The sequence below is a fragment of the Otolemur garnettii genome, unplaced genomic scaffold, assembly GCF_000181295.1.
Source record: "Otolemur garnettii isolate 467f Iridium unplaced genomic scaffold, OtoGar3 scaffold00009, whole genome shotgun sequence".
NCBI classification, from domain to species: Eukaryota; Metazoa; Chordata; class Mammalia; order Primates; family Galagidae; genus Otolemur; species Otolemur garnettii.
Genome location: NW_003852404.1, coordinates 4,159,375 through 4,175,654, shown reverse-complemented (window position 1 = coordinate 4,175,654; position 16,280 = coordinate 4,159,375). Strand labels below are relative to the sequence as shown.

Here is a 16,280-nt window from a genome sequence, read left to right as displayed (position 1 = left end):
GAGCCAGTTTTGCTGTTTTAAAAAGCTTGGAAACCAAGGTACTACAGCCTTAAATCCAGGAAGAACCTATTTGTATGGAAGAAAATACCTACAACTAATAAGCTCTTACTCTGAATAAGAAGGGTTGATTACATAGCATCTGTCAGGATATACAGGTAGCCTCTGGCTTATGAACGAGATAGGTTATGTGGATTTGGTCTTACATTGAATACGTACGTAAGCTGGAACAGGTACACTTACCCATTGCCTGTAATAGCCCCTGTTCATAAGTGTAAGTGTTAAGTTCAAGCTGTATGTCAGTCCAAGGTTTGCAACCTGCAGACTGGCCATAACGGTTTTACCATCAATATAAATTGGTATATATTATCAATACTGTAAAACCTACTGGAGTACAGACTATCGTGTACTTTTAGCTATTAGACAGAAATGGCTTCTCCATTATCAAAGAAAGCTACTTTCCCTAAATTCAGAAAAGGCCCAATTCATTATGTTCTCATGTGGTCTAAAACTGGGAGCACTTTCTGCTCCTTTCATTGCAAACTACTCACAACAAACTGAACCTAGGAAGTCTCATTAGGCAGCAGGTATCAAAGGTACAGCTCCACAACTTTGTTCACAGCACCAAGTGCACAATGAAATTACTTAGGCCCCATCCCAAACAATTTAATGAGACTCTCTGGAGAAACGGACAAAGACTATCAGATGATTCTAGTGGGAAGGCAGAATTGAGAACCACTGATAATAACTCTTCCTCATTTCTCAGCAGTGACATTGTACAGAGAAGGGAAACGTGATGAACTACCACCATGTCTGTTCTCTTTGTAATTAACTCAACATTTAAATGCTAGGGCTTTTTGCCTTTCACTAGACAATAACAGAATCACATAACAGCATGGCTTTCACAACATACCTGGATCTGACAGGTTGCTTGTGTTCCCTCAATAGCAACTACACTATTCAAAATATAGCTTTTACTTATACAGCATTAACAAACCAGTTCCTTCTCCATTCCCAGGACCAGCTGCCCAAGACTGTGGCCTGAAAGCACCAGTGTGCCAACAGAGAAACACTATTGCTTTGCTGAATTCCCAGGCAGCATAAGTATTCTTATAAGGTCTGCACTGCTGGCTCTGCCTTCAGTGGTCAGTGGCTGCTTATTCATAACTTTCTGTATTCCCTACTGACAGCCACCACTATCATCTCTACTATTTTTCTGCCTCCATTTCCATCACCTTTATGCACTCTCATTTCTCATCAATTTCTTCTCCCATTTCTTATCTAAAACATCCTCAGACAGAGTTCTCATTCCATTCAATTTGTCCCGCTAGACATAATTTTCACTCTAGGTACTCCTGCACCCCTGTTAAGCGCACTACCTTCTCCACTAATTCCCTGAATTCCAGATTTACATGTGTGGCTCTACATTTAAGAACTAGAAGTTGGAATCCTGTATAGACAAACTTTAATAAAGCCCCATTTTGCACATTTACATTCTCCACAATTGTTTCATGTTTAAAAATTTAAACGTACTTTCAGAAAACTGAGTGATAAGTGGTAGATATAATCCCAGAATAATTTATCAAAGCATAATAGATCGTCTAAAATGAACTTGAAATAAAATGATATGATGAAATATGAGAAAGCAAGGAATAAACTGGCAGCAGTGTTCAACCTATGACCAGTGGGGCACATGCAGATTACTTGACGACTATTTTGCTTATGTGTGGTGTCAGATACCGTGAAAAGTACACATGGACCTTTTTTTGTGCTCATCAGCTTTCATTAATATTTGTGTATTTTATGTTTGGCCCAAGACAACTCTTATTTGTCCAATGTGTGACAGAAAAGAAAAAAGGTTGGACATCCTTGTGAGAGTTGTTAAGTAGTGATTTGGACTTGTCTTTTAACCAATGGTGCTACCTAAAGTGCCTGGAATACATCATTCCACCTTTCACAATCAACCTTTCCAATCTAAAAGATGGGAATAATCATATTCATCTTACACGGTTATTGTAATGACCCATTAAATATAGTAAAATAATTAAGAAATGCTATGAAAACCCTAGCCTATAATCTGCCATCAAGGTATTATTCTCTGTATCTGTAACAGAATGCTAAGGGAACAAAAGATATTATCTTCAAATATGGTAATCTGATAACAACAGTGCACAGTCTATGGCCATACCACCCTGAACATGCCCAATACTGTCTGATAATAACAGTGCATAATAAACACTAGTTCATCCTGTTATATTTGATGTTATATTGGGAGGGATAATTTTTAGTTAAAATTATTTCCGAACATTTCCAGAGTCAGATTCTCCTACCACTGTCCCTTTATCTGCTCAACAGCTGGTATTTTTGAGAATAACTTGTCCATCTAATACCTAAAGCATGACATCTTCTTTTAGAACCTGTTACAGTAATAATTTCTAGTGGGGGGATGTCCTTTTTCAAAGACTCTGGAGTAATGGCCACTGTTCAAGAAATCTGTATTCCTTAAGGCTTTTGGAGTTAAGTCAAACTGAGCAGAAGACAAAGATATAGTGATGGGTGCCATTTGTATACAACCAGCTTTTAGATAACTTTCATCTTTTCTGTAAGTTATATATAGTTTTATAACCTCTATTACTCGTTTCGACACTGTTTTTTTCCTCTTCTAGCTTTATTAATGCTGAAGTTAAAAGACGATCATTCTCAAAACCAAAGAGGAAATACAGTAATGCCTTCTAGGTCCTTGATACTTATTATCTTTGCCTGTTGGCCAGCCTCCAGGGCTTTTGCTACTTCCCTCCCTTCTTAAAGTTGCCAAATGGTTATGTAAATAAGCCAGCTGGCTTCTGAGTCATCACTTCTGTATCCAAATTCTCCAAGTCCCAAAGTGAACCTTCAAATGCTCTATGAACCCTTAACAGCCTTTGGAATTTTTCTGTGACTTTCTGGACAAGACAGCTGGACTTTCAGTAATTTTTCTCTCCCCAGTGGAGCAGTATTGGCAGCTTTGCTCACATACTGATTTCTATCACCTGTCCTCTTGGTAACTCAAAACATTTTTATTTAAGCTTTTTATGGGTTTCTAAAAGGGGAAAATTTCCAAGTGTATACAATGTAAAAAGCTAAGAAATCCAACAGTCTACACCATATTCAGTGCAAAGAAGTCTGAATTGCTTTAAGCAATTACATTCTCTGACCTGACTTCATAAGATGGGAGAGAAACAACCCAATACTCTGAAATCACACAAGCCCAGGAATCTGGAATATGCAAACCTCAAGGCATGAGACAAATCAAGCTAGTATACCTCTGAGACTAATAGAAGAACATCAGACAAAATAAAAAAGATAGCTTGTGATTTTACAAGCATACAGATATTCCATACTAAGCAACAACATACAATGGCAATATTAATTCTTTTTTTTATTATTTTGGATTAATAGGAGGGTTCGTATGTATGACTGTTACATTGTTTGCATTTGTAACTTGAAGTCCCAGTTGTAGTTTTGTCCTTCACCCAGGAAATCTGCCATACATACTACTATGCCAATTAGATGGGAACTTACCAAACTGCCCTTCCTGGCTCCCCTCCCCCAATTTTTCTGACCTCTGGATTTGCAAATTAAGGTGACTTAATATAACTTCTAACTGCACAATTTAGAAGTACAAAGATGTGGAATCAACCCAAGTGTCCATCAATACATGGGTGGATTAATGAAATGTGCTTATTATGTATACAATAGAGTACAACTCAGCCATAAAAAAAAATGGTGACAACCTGGATTGAACTGAAGACCATTCTTCTAAGTGAGGTATTGCAAAAATGAAAAAACACACACCAAATGTACTATCAAATTGGAACTAACTGATCAACACACTCATGTACATATATGACAGCAAAACTCAACAAAACCAAGCAGGTGGGAGGGGGCAAGAGAGGATAGGTAAATTCATACCTAACAGATACAATGCACACTATCCAGGTGATAATAAGCACACTTCTAACTTTGACTCACACTTTATAAAAGCAATTCATATAATCAAAACATTTGTTACCCCCCACACACAAAATATTCTGAATTTTAACAAAAGAATAATGATAAGGCACTGGTACCTGAGGAAAAATACAAAAAATAAGAAAATAAAAGACGAATTACTTCCTCCATGTGAGACATTTAGGAGATTTTATACACTGGCACCAAATTTCATTTCTAATGTTGGAGTACAAGATTATTTTTTTTTTTGAGACACAGTCTATGTTGCCCTCGGTAAATGTTGCTCTCAGTAGAGTGCCCTGACATCACAGTTCACAGCAACCTCCAACTCTTGTGTTTAAGCCATTCTCTTGCCTCAGCCTCCCAAGTAGCTGGGACTACAGTCTCCCTCCACAATGCTTGGCTATTTTTTGGTTGCAATTGTCATTGTTTAGCAGGACCAAGCTGGGCTCGAACCCACCACCATCAGTGTATGTGGCTGGCGCCCTACTCACTGAGCTATGGGTGCCGAGCCACAAGATTATTTTTTAATTGAAATGAGTTTCCAGATTAACTCACCAAAGCTTTAACAAGTAACACATTTTAAAATTACTTTTCCAAGATGCCTGTCTCCAAACATTAGCCAAAACAAAGGAACAAAAATTATGTGTTTTTTTCTCTCAGATCTAGGATTTCAAATTACCTTTTTTATTTGTTTTTTGGAGACCAGATCTTTTTCTGTCACCCCAGCTAGAGTGTCACTGTATCAGTCTAGCTCACTGTCACCTCAAACTCCTGAGCCCCAGTGATTCTCCTGCTTCAGCCTCCCAAATAGCTGGGGTTACAGGCATGCGCCACAATGCCCAGCTAATTTTTCTATTTTTCTGTACTGATAGGGCCTCCCAGAGTGCTAGATTATAGGTGTGAGCTATACTCAAATAGCCCAGCCCAAATTAAGTTATCAACCAAACATTCTCAATTCTTATGGATATCTATATAAAAATTCTTGATATCTTAATTCCACTCACAAGGAATAATGCTTTCTTCTATGCAGAAAAAGAATGTTATGTGCTTTATGATACACATACATAGTATGCCTTTTAAATATACATGAGGAGTCCTACCAAAATCCCAACAAATTTTGTAAAAATACACAAACCAATCCTAAAAGTCATATGGAACCAAAAGGGACTCAAAACAATCTCAAAAAAGAAGGGCAAAGTTGGAAGTCTCACCTTCTGATTTCAAAAGGTACTGCAAAACTACAGCAATCAAATCAATGTCGTACTAGCACAAAGACATGAAACACAGATATAGACCAACAGAAAAGAACAGAGTTCATAATATAAGGGGTGAAGTACGGGAATGAGGGAGCAGAGGGAGGAGAAGGGAGGGTCATGGTGTATGGCACACCTCTTGGGGGCAGGACACAATTATAAGAGAGACTTTACCTAACAAATACAGTAAGTGTAACCTAATTCTTTGTACCCTCAATAAATCCCAAACAATTACACAGAAATTAGATTGTAGGACATATCTAGGTTTCGCAGCAATCTAACTTAGAATTTGTGGAAAATGTTAAAGCAGAAAGCAAAGGGCTCCACTTGACAGTGTTAATGGTGAGGGGGTCCTCAAAGCAAGGCTGAAGCAAGTAGTTTAAGAAAAAAAAAGAAGGCTTTTTCCTTTTGTTTCCTGTTTGTGCCCCCATCGAGTTCAGCCAATTTAATAAAATGATAATTATTGTTTAACATTTTAAAAAAAAAAAAGAGCTCAGAAATAAACCTTCGCGTAGCATCAAGACTACTCAGTGGGGGAAAGGACAGTCTTTTCAACAAATGGTGCTGGGAAAACTAGATATCCATATGCCAAAAAAATGGAAGCTAGGAGGCGCCTGTGACTCAGTGAGTAGGGTGCCAGCCTCAAATATAGAGGATAGCAGGTTCGAACCTGGCCCCGGACAAACTGCAAAAAAAATAGCCAGGCATTGTGGTGGATGCCTGTAGTCCCAACTACTCAGGAGGCTGAGGCAAGAGAATCACCTAAGTCCCTAAGCCCAAGAGCTGGAGTTGCTGGGAGCTGTGACGCAACAGCACTCTACCGAGGGTGACAAAATAAGACTCTGTCTCAGGGAAAAAAAAAAAAAAAGGAAGCTGGGCCCTTGCCTTCAACCACAGATAACAATTAAATCAAAATAAATTAAGACCCAAACATAAGGGCTAAAAGTATAAAACTTAGAAGGAAACACAGCAGAAAAATTTCAGAACATTATATTTAGCAACGGTTTCTTATATATGACGGCCAAAGCATACGTACCAAAAGAAAAAAAAACAGATAAATTAGATTTTATCAAAATTGAAAATTTTTCAGCAAATACTATAAACAGAGTGAAAAGGGAAATAGTGAGATGAAAAAAAAATACTTGTACATCATTTACCTGATAAGGAATTGATATCCAGAATATATAAAGAACTCCTACAACCCAACATCAAAAAAAAATACATACTCTAATCAAAATGGCCAAAGGGCTTTGAATAGAGATTTTTCCAAAAAAGATACACAAAAAGTCCATAAGCACCCAAAAAGATGCTGCACATTACTTCTCATTCATGACATTTATATGTTTTACACACACAGAGGCATATGAATTTTCTGACACCACCATCAATTTGGCTATTATCAAAAGGAGGATATTCTGAATGAGAGCAGCCAAGGTTTGACAAGTTCAAAGCTGGAGGTGTTATAAGGGAAGTTAGTTACTGTATACATGTAAAAGCTCTTGATTCCTTGTATTAAAATATATAAAGCTAATATTTACAATCAACATCAACAGAACAAAAAGTACAACAAATACGTCTATAACTTAAAACCTACAATCCTTAAATTAGGAAATGACAGTACCCCACTGAAATCATTAGTTTATTTCCAACTTTCTGTATCTGCTAATATATATATATGCTTTTATGAATACACATTATCCGCTGAGTAACATTTTCTTCATATCCTAGAACTTCAGATATAAATCTGTCATTCATTTATAAAGATTACTAGGCTGGGTGTGGTGTCTCATGCCTGTAATCCTAGCACTCTGGGAGGCTGAGATAGGTGGAATGCTTGAGCTCACCAGTTTGAGACCAGCCTGAGCAAAAGCAAGACCCTGTCTCTACTAAAAATAGAAAAACTGAGGCAAGAAGATCGTTTAAGCCCAAGTTGAAGGGTGCTGTGAGCTATGACACCACAGCATTCTACCCAAGGCGGCAGCTTGAGACTCTGTCTCAAAAAAAAAAAAAATTACTACTTACTTTCAGTTTTATCAAATTTCTAAATAAATGGACTTTTTTTTTATTCTTTTGCTGTTAAGCTCTAACTCTACAGAAGTATTTTCAGAAAATAATATAAATAGGTTGGGCAAAGGGGCTCATCCCTGTAATCCTAGCACTTTACAGGGGCCAACATGGAAGGATCTCTTAAAGACAGGAGTTCTAGACCATCCTGAGCAATGTAGTGAGGCCCTGTCTCTATTAAAAAAAAACAATAGAAAAATTAACTAGGCATGGTGGCACACGCTTGTAGTCACAGCGACTTGGGAAGCTGAGACAGGAGGATCACTTGAGCCCAGGAACTGAAGACTACAGTGAGCTATGATTAACTCTGCACTCCCACTCCAGCCAGATCAACTGTGCAGGAATATGTCTCAAAGAAAAAAAAGAGAGGAAGAATGTAAATATGACTGAGGCAACACATGGTGGCTCACGCTGGTAGCACTCTACTCTGGGAAGCTCAGGTGAGTGGATTGCTTGACATCAGGAGTTCAAGACCAGCCTGAGCAAGAGTGAGTGAGACCCCTCCCCCATCTCCACTAAAAATAAAAATATTAGTTGGGTGTGATAGTGTATGTCTGTAGTCCCAGGTACCAGGGAAGGTGAGGTAAAGAGGCGCTCTTGAGCCCAGGAATTTGAGGTGGCTCCGAGCTAAGATGTCACTGCACTCTATCCTCAGGCAACAGAGTGAGACTCTTCTCTCAAAAAAATGCATATATATATGATTGGAAATTTAGTCTAATATATGATAAATTTTCTAAATGTTCCATGAGTATTCAGGGGAGAGCATTGTCTTAGTTGAATAACAAGTTATTAAAACTAATTTATTAATTATGTCATTGACATAATTATTTTTAAATCTTGGTTAAATGTATATAAAACTATTTCATATACAGAATGGCCATAAGTTTCGTGTGCAAATTAAAACTGCACATGCGCTATGTTTTTAATTTTCTAAAGCACCTTGATGACAGTAAGTGTTCAGTGGTGAAGCATCCTCTATTGAATCACCCTCAAAATTTTTTGCCAAGTCCTGAGTTGATGGCTTAAAGTCAAAAGTGAAATTACAGTTTCATTAGGATTTGGTATAAAGAAATCCCTTCTCCCCTTCCCCAAAGGGATACCGCAGTTATATCACATACCCAATAGGCACCATGATGAAGATCAGAGCTTATACTTAATTAAGGTTTCATACACACCAGTTCCCCAGTAAATGCAAATTTAACAAGAAAATTAGGTATGTCATATGTTCAAATTGCTCATGGCAAACAATCAATTTGCATTCCTGCAAATAAAATTGTTTTATACTGTAAAAAAAAATAAAAATAAAAAATAAATAAAACTGCACATGCTTTTAAACTACACACAAACTTTATGGCCACTCTGTATAAAACCAGTTTATTATTTGTCGCTTATCTGTATCAGGAGGTGGCTAACAATGCTCCTTGGCAAGTGTTTCTGCGAGACTAGCTACAAAGGTGGTTACACATGTAAAGGGTTGTTCAAAAAAAGGAGACAACTATGCAAAGGACCATCTGGTCCATAAAGCTTAAAATATTTAACAGTAGTACTGTTTGGCCCTTTACAACTAGTTAGCTGATTGTATCAAGGATTGGCAATTTTTTTTCTATGAAGGTTTAGACAACATATATTTTAAGCACTAAAATGAGTTTCCACTTTAAATCTAAGGGAAGTAAGTGTGAAATTTCAAAGAGGTAAACTATCAAGGGAAAAGCTGGCAGAGGGTTTTAAAACCTGTTAAAATAGGCTTGGCACCTGTGGCTCAAGTGGCTAAGGCACCAGCCACATACCCCTAAGGCAGTGGGTTCAAATCCAGCCCAGGCCCACCAAACAACAATTACAGCTGCAACCAAAAAATAGCCAGGCATTCAAGCACCTGTGGTCCCAGCTACTTGGGAGGCAGAGGCAGGAGACTCTCTTGAGCCCAGGAGTTGGAGGTTGCTGGGAGCTGTGATGCCACAGCACTCTACCCAGGGTGACAGCTTGAGGCTCTGTCTCAAAAAAAAAAAAACTTGTTAAAATAGATGAGAGGCAGCCAGAGATACCAAGAAGTCTCCTCAAATGTATCCAATAAAAATGGCTCTTTAAATATAAAAGAAACAGGGGCGGCACCTGTGGCTCAGTGAGTAGGGCGCTGGCCCCATATAGTGAGCTTGAACCCAGCCCCAGCCAAAAAAAAAACCCGCAACAAAAAAAAATAGCCAGGCATTGTGGCTGGCACCTGTAGTCCCAGCTACTTGGGAGGCTGAGGCAAGAGAATCGCCTAAGTGCAGGAGTTGGAGGTTGCTATAAACCATGACACCATAGCACTCTACCAAGGGCAGCAAAATAAAACTCTGTCTCTTGAAAAAACAAACAAACAGGCTCAGCGTTTGTGGCTCAAGTGCCTAGGTGCCAGCCACGTACACCCAAGGTGGCGGATTCGAATCCAACCAGGGCTCGCCAAACAACAACAACGGCTACAACCAAAAAAAAAAAAAAATAGCCAGGCATTGTGGCAAGCACCTGTGGTCCCAGCTACTTGGGAGGCTGAGGCAGGAGACTCGCTTGAGCCCAGGAGTTGGAGGTTGCTGTGAGCTGTGATGCCACAGCCCTCTACCCAGGGAGACAGCTTAAGGCTCTGTCTCAAAAATAAATAAATAAATAAATAAATATAAAAGAAACAAAGTCCTAAACTTTTTCCTGACACAATTTAGATAAAGACAAACATCATCAACAAAATACTGAACCTACACCAAAGCAGTTAAAGGTATGCTTACAAAAGTCACAGTTTGGTGCTTATAAAATTCTTGAATTTTCTAAAAGTGCTGAATTAATTTTTAAATATGAGTTCTAGCCTGGTGAATTCACCAAACAGAATCTAAAACTTTTAAGATGAGTAGTCTGAAAAATAACTGCACTTAATTACTGTTCTTGCAGTTAACACTTGAAACCATATAAAAACGTTTTTAATCACTGGAATATATTGTCTTTACCTACATGTAATACAAGGAAAATATAATCAAATAAAATTGCTTCAGGCATATTTCAAGGTAAGTTATAAGACTGCATAAAAGATGAAACAAATATTTGATGAAGTTCTACTTTATAAATACGGTGGCAACTGTTGTCAATTAAAACAAAAAAATGACAGAAGAACTAGAATTCTCTAATCTAATATCACCAAATTAAAATAAATCTCAAAAATTAGGAGAACTTACCAGTGTTCTTTAGCATACCACAAATATAAATGATCTGATTATTTATAAGCCTTTATAACTTTTATATTAACGACATTTGCAAAGGCATTTTAATTTAAAGTGTTTAATGACTATTTGTTGAAGAAATTCTCAAGTAAATTTTTAAGAACTTAGATATACTGTCCAAAAAAGGGAGGATTTGGTACTAAGCGAGACAACTCAATACAATCAAGTACTGCAAGATGTCCAAGCCTAAGCCCATACCAAATCTCCCATGTGCCATGACAGCTTCCAAGTATCACTCAAAGACTGCCTTAGATGGCAGAAATGTGTGCACGTCAAGGTGGGAAATGGTGTCTCAAAACTATACATTTTGCTTTCTTTTCTTTTCTTTCTAAAGGAAATCCAATACATAAATACTACAACAATGAAATGTGATTTTTTTTTTTTTGAAAGAGAGTCTCACCTTCTCATCTCAGGCTAGAGTGCCAGGGTGTAATAGCTCACAGCAATCTCGAACTCCTGGGTTCAGGAGATTCTTCTGCCTCAGCCAAGAGCTGGGACTACAGGTGCCCACCATGATGCCCAGCTAATTTTTCTATTTTTAGTAGAGATGGGGGTCTCTCTCTTGCTTAGGCAGGTCTCAAACTCCTGACATCAAGGGATCCACCCACTTCAGCCTCCCAGAGTGCTAAGATTTCAGGCATGAGCCATCACACCTGGTCAAAATCTGACTTTTTTTTTTTTTTTAATGACACTTTGTTAGGAAGGTTCCTTTTCAGAGTTACCACATTCAGAATTTATTTTCTTCACAAAAGACATAAAAAGCATAAAAACATGCACACAGTAAGCAAAATCACTATTTGTCTTCATCTTAATAATAAAGAAAAGGCAGCTTACAAAGGCTGGTGTTGTCTATCAATGAACAATTACAAGACAACCCAGAATTTCTCCTTAGTATAAAACAGACCACTGAAATGAAGTTTGAAGTTAGAAAAGCAAAAATATTTTGGGAACCAGGAGTCATTTAAAGATCATCCTTATTAATGATAAAAATTGTTCTCTTAAAATAAATATCAGGATCAATCACTAATTCTCCTGCTTATTATTTCCAGAGACAACAAAGAATTTAACTAGTGCATCATATAATGAACTGAGACTAACTATAATAGGATCTATATAATATGGGACCTATACAGGGTGGCCCTATATAACAGAATCTTTCAGAAAAAAAAGAGAGGAACCAGGAAGCAGAAAACAAACATCAATCTACTTCTATCGTATTATTCCAAGCATAGCTTCTCATTGATTATTGTGAATAAAGCTCCTAGAGCTGAGAAGTCCAGACTGTGACACCAAGAGGAAAATAAAAAGAGCTAGGTGTTGAACCTGGTAACCAGTGCCAGATGAGTCTGTTCTGTAATCGCCAATTTTAGGAAAATTAACTAAGTTAAAGTAAATTTGTATTACCAATTAAGCAGTAAGAAGAAATTGGTTTTTTGTTTTTACTTAAACTTGACAAGTAATTTAAAGCAATTTAAATAATTTTTTTTTAAAGATACAGAATGAACAAAGTTTGGGTAAACCTAGTCTCAAAAACCCATGGAGATCTTATAGGCAATTTAGAGCTCATCTACCAAAAACCTTTCATTTACAAAAAAGAAAACTGGGTACTAATGGGAACTTCTGTAAGACTGAATTTTCAAACACTATTAGGAAGGGGTGGGACTCTAAATCTCCTCTATGGGGAAGATTTACTTTGAAATCTTCCCCCAAAAGATACTTTTTAAAATTCCAAATTATGAACCATTTCCAGAATAAGAACATTCAACGTTTAGAAATTGATTGTTCAACTGCTACCATTTCATGGCAATGAAAAGAATCCACACCTAAAAAGACTATGTCTCACCAATTTACCATAGTTTGAAAAAGTCTTTGACTTTTGAATAAACAAAATCTCCAGGGAGAAGGGGGCTAGAAAGAATTACAACTCTTGAAACAAAGAAAAACACACATAAGCTTTAAAACTTGGTGCATACACATGTGTGAGTAAGCACATATATGTGTAAAATCCTATGTTAAAGGGAAAGAAGCAGGTGATAAGGTTGGACCCTAATAGAATGTGTTAGTGTCAAACCCTAAGTCACAGACATAGATGGCTACTTTGGATAAAATGATTTAATTGACAGAAGAAAGGGAATTCTAATATATTAAAAAAAAAAAATGAGGCTAAAGCATAGCTTCTTGGATCTTAGCTGACCTGAATCTAACAGTTTTGTACACAAAAACAAAACATTACTGCTAAGACAAAATAATCAAGTGTAGAAAAAAATCAAGTGTTTTACTCTAATATCAGTACAGATAAAGACATGGACGATGCTTCAAACACTTGGGAATAACTTCTGAGTTTCACAATAATATAAGACAGTTAACCATAACAGAAGAATTAGCAGGTAAAGATATATGCACATGCACATACATATAAATCTTGAGGAGCATCAAGTTTGACAAGCACGAAAATCTTAATGACTCTTATTAAACTGAGCATATTCTGTTGTAAGGCAAGATGTTACAAAATCATCATAACGACCCTCTTTAAGGGTAGCAGAATTCTAATTCTCCTCTATATAACAGATGAAGAAACCAAGTTCTAGAAATATTGTTCACCCAATATCATATAATCAGAAAGCAACAAAGTCAGCCCTAAAACCTAAGTCTGCATGCCTATTATCCTTTCTCCTTTAGACTGAAGGCTCTGGTTTCCATTATGATCTGTGAACTTGTTGGAACACAGAGAGATGAATACGAAAATTTCCTTCCAAAAGAAATACCATGGTCTCAAAATTCCTTCCCTAGTAATTTCATCAAGTAACTAGTAAAGACTAACCAAGGAGAAGAGAAGATACTAAAGTGATCACCATGACAGACTTTTCATTTTTCCTCTGTAGGCAACTCCAAGAAATTACCTAAGAGACTTCATCTGCATAATAAGATAACTTTTATTCACAGTGAAGTTCTGCCCCTCAACTTCTCAATTTCTCCATTGAGCTCAGTGTAACTTTGTGTATGACCACCATAATTTGGGTTCATTCATTTTACCTAAAAATCACTTACTACCTCTCTAAAATTCTCTACCAGCCCTCCTTTACGAAGAGGGTATTTAAGCCTCAACCATCTGCCCCTTCTCTAAATTTCACCTTTGTGAGACTCTAAAGTCTATGCACATAATAAGTGTTATGGCTTTTCCTCCTATTAATCTATTTCCAGTCATTTCCGTTACCTTGAATTCAGAGAGAACAGAATGGAAGCCTTCCTTCTGCCCCTATAAAACTTTTAAACTGTTAAACCTGAGTTTCAAAAAAAAAAAAAACCTCTCCATTTTTCTAGGTATGCCAATTTACAAAAACTTTCTCACCCCATCAACAAGTGTTAAGATATCGTTAGATGACAGATGTATCCATATAAGTCCACCACTATCCGAAAAGGAGAAAGAAGGGGGGAACCCAGGTGTGACTTACTGGGTTTATTCATCAGACCAGGTAAAACTGCAGCAAAAGAGTCCCCAGGTTTTTAAGGCAGCTGATAAAATGGCAAACAGAGTAGCACTTATGGGCTCAACAACTAAGAACACTGGGAGACCATCCTTTCTTAAATACAAACTATGCACTCACAGGCAGCCCTGTCTTTCAGAAACAAAGTTCTTTGGGCCAAGTGCGTGAGTCAAATCTTAACCTGAAATAGTAAAAATTTCAAATGGAAAACTAAGCTCTTTCCCCTATGTGCTAGTCATCAATTGCTTGCCTTCAGCTCAAAAGTCACCCTGTTTGCCTGTAATAAGAAAATGGATCTGGGCTCCATAGTAAATATTTTAACATTTCAGCAGGAGCAATGTTAACCTTTGTCAGTAGAGGGCACTATACATATATTTTAAGAGCACAGAGTTTTGCTTTCCAGTTCCTTTGCAGTTCCTGCAACCAGATAGCTTTCCTAATTTTTGGCTTTTCCAGTGACCACTTCCTCTAGTAGGCACAGCCTCTTAAGTGCCATGTTGCAGGTACAGTGTACATCAAGCAGCAGTACCCAGCAGCCAGTAGTACCTCTGGTACTCTCTCAGGGAGTTTTGCTGCATAGTACATGTTCTAAGAAGCCTTCCTACAAACAGCAATTTCTCAGTACCCTAGAATGCAGAATTCTCACGAGTTCCAGAGGGTAGGATTTCAGTAAGTTCCACTGACATAGCACATTGTATGCAAAGTCACACTGTGCCCTCTGTAACAAGGTCCAGACATCTTAATGAGGGAAGCAATCTTTTACCTACTATCACCAATCCTCTGAAAAAAGAGGAACAAGGTTTGGTAGCCTTCTTTGCATTTTGGAGGCAATGTCTACTATATTTGAGTGTGCTGCCTTAACTGCCCCACAGAGCCACCTGGGAAGTTTCTAATTCTGAGTAAGGAACAGAATGAAAGATGGCTTTGCAGCAAGTTGAGGCTGCAGGCAAAGCTGCTCTATCACTTGAGATTTACAATCCAGCAGATCCAATGTTACCTGAATTGCCTTTGGTAAAGAGAGCTGCTGTAAGGAGCCTTTAGACCAGGGGTGTCCAACCTACAGCCTTCAGGTACTTGCTGATTTTGTAAGGACTTCTGTTTATCTGTGGTATTGGGAATGTATGCACAAACCCTTTTTTTTTTTTTTTTTTGCTAATTAGCTTTGCTTAGTGTTTGTGTACACTTAATGTGTGGTCGAAGACAACTCTTACTCTTCCAATGTGCAGCAGAGAAAAAAAGGTTGGACACTCCTGCTTTAGACAGTGTGTACCACAGCAGCTCTTGGCTCTAGGAAATTGGTACTGGAGAAGCAAGCTTTCCCCACCACTCTATAGGGAAAATTTCCAATAAATGTCAGACAAAGGATTTTCAGCAAGTCCTAGGTACAGTACCACAGTGACTTTTCTATCATTAGGAAAGGAACGCATTGCTTCATCGCTAGAGAGAAAAAGGTTTCTTATATCTACTATTCTTACATTCTTAAGAACTCTCTAATTCCCAATCCTTCATTATTCCAAACCCTTTTATACTTAGTAATCCTTTGTATTAAACTCTCCCTATTCCAATTAGTATACAGTTTTTCTCCTCTGATAAAACTCAAGACTAATATACCTAATTATACATTGGATGGTTCTGTTGGGCACTAAGAAAACCAATCCAAGACAAACACAACATTTCAACAATTGGTTTGTTTTCTCACGTTTTCAATATTTACAAGCCAAAATTATATAGGAATGATTTAGGCTAAGTTTAGGCATAATACTACATCCATGTCAAATTAATTTTGATACTACTTAATAGGATTATTTCAAGTATGGTTTGGCAAACTGTACATTCCTTCTCCAAACATTCTATATAGTCTCGACTAGAAGTAATTACCCCTAACTTATAATCATCACATTTGTCATGATTTTTAGTAATTCCTTATCTCTCCTATTATTGAAGCTCTAAAGACCTAAAATATGGAGGCCAAATTGAAAATAATTTTATAGAAATAACTTTCATTATCAAAAAGAGTAACTCAGGCTCGGCATCCATAGCTCAAGTGGCTAAGGCGCCAGCCACATACACCTAAGGGCCCGCCAGCCACATACACCAGCCCGGGCCCGCCAAACAACGATGGCTGCAACCAAAAAACAGCTGGGCGTTGTGGCTGGCGCCTGTGGTCCCAGCTACTTGGGAAGCTGAAGCAGGAGACCTTGCTTGAGCCCAGGAGCTGGAGGTTGCTGTGAGCAGTGATGCCACAG

General features: G+C 37.7%; 1 protein-coding gene across 1 annotated transcript in view; it reads right to left on the bottom strand.

The window, feature by feature from the left end:
• The window catches only part of EIF4G3 (eukaryotic translation initiation factor 4 gamma 3), a gene marked incomplete at its 3' end in the record, with an annotated part of 304,720 nt that overhangs the window by 199,711 nt on the left and 88,729 nt on the right, over positions 1–16,280 (bottom strand). The window lies entirely within an intron of this gene.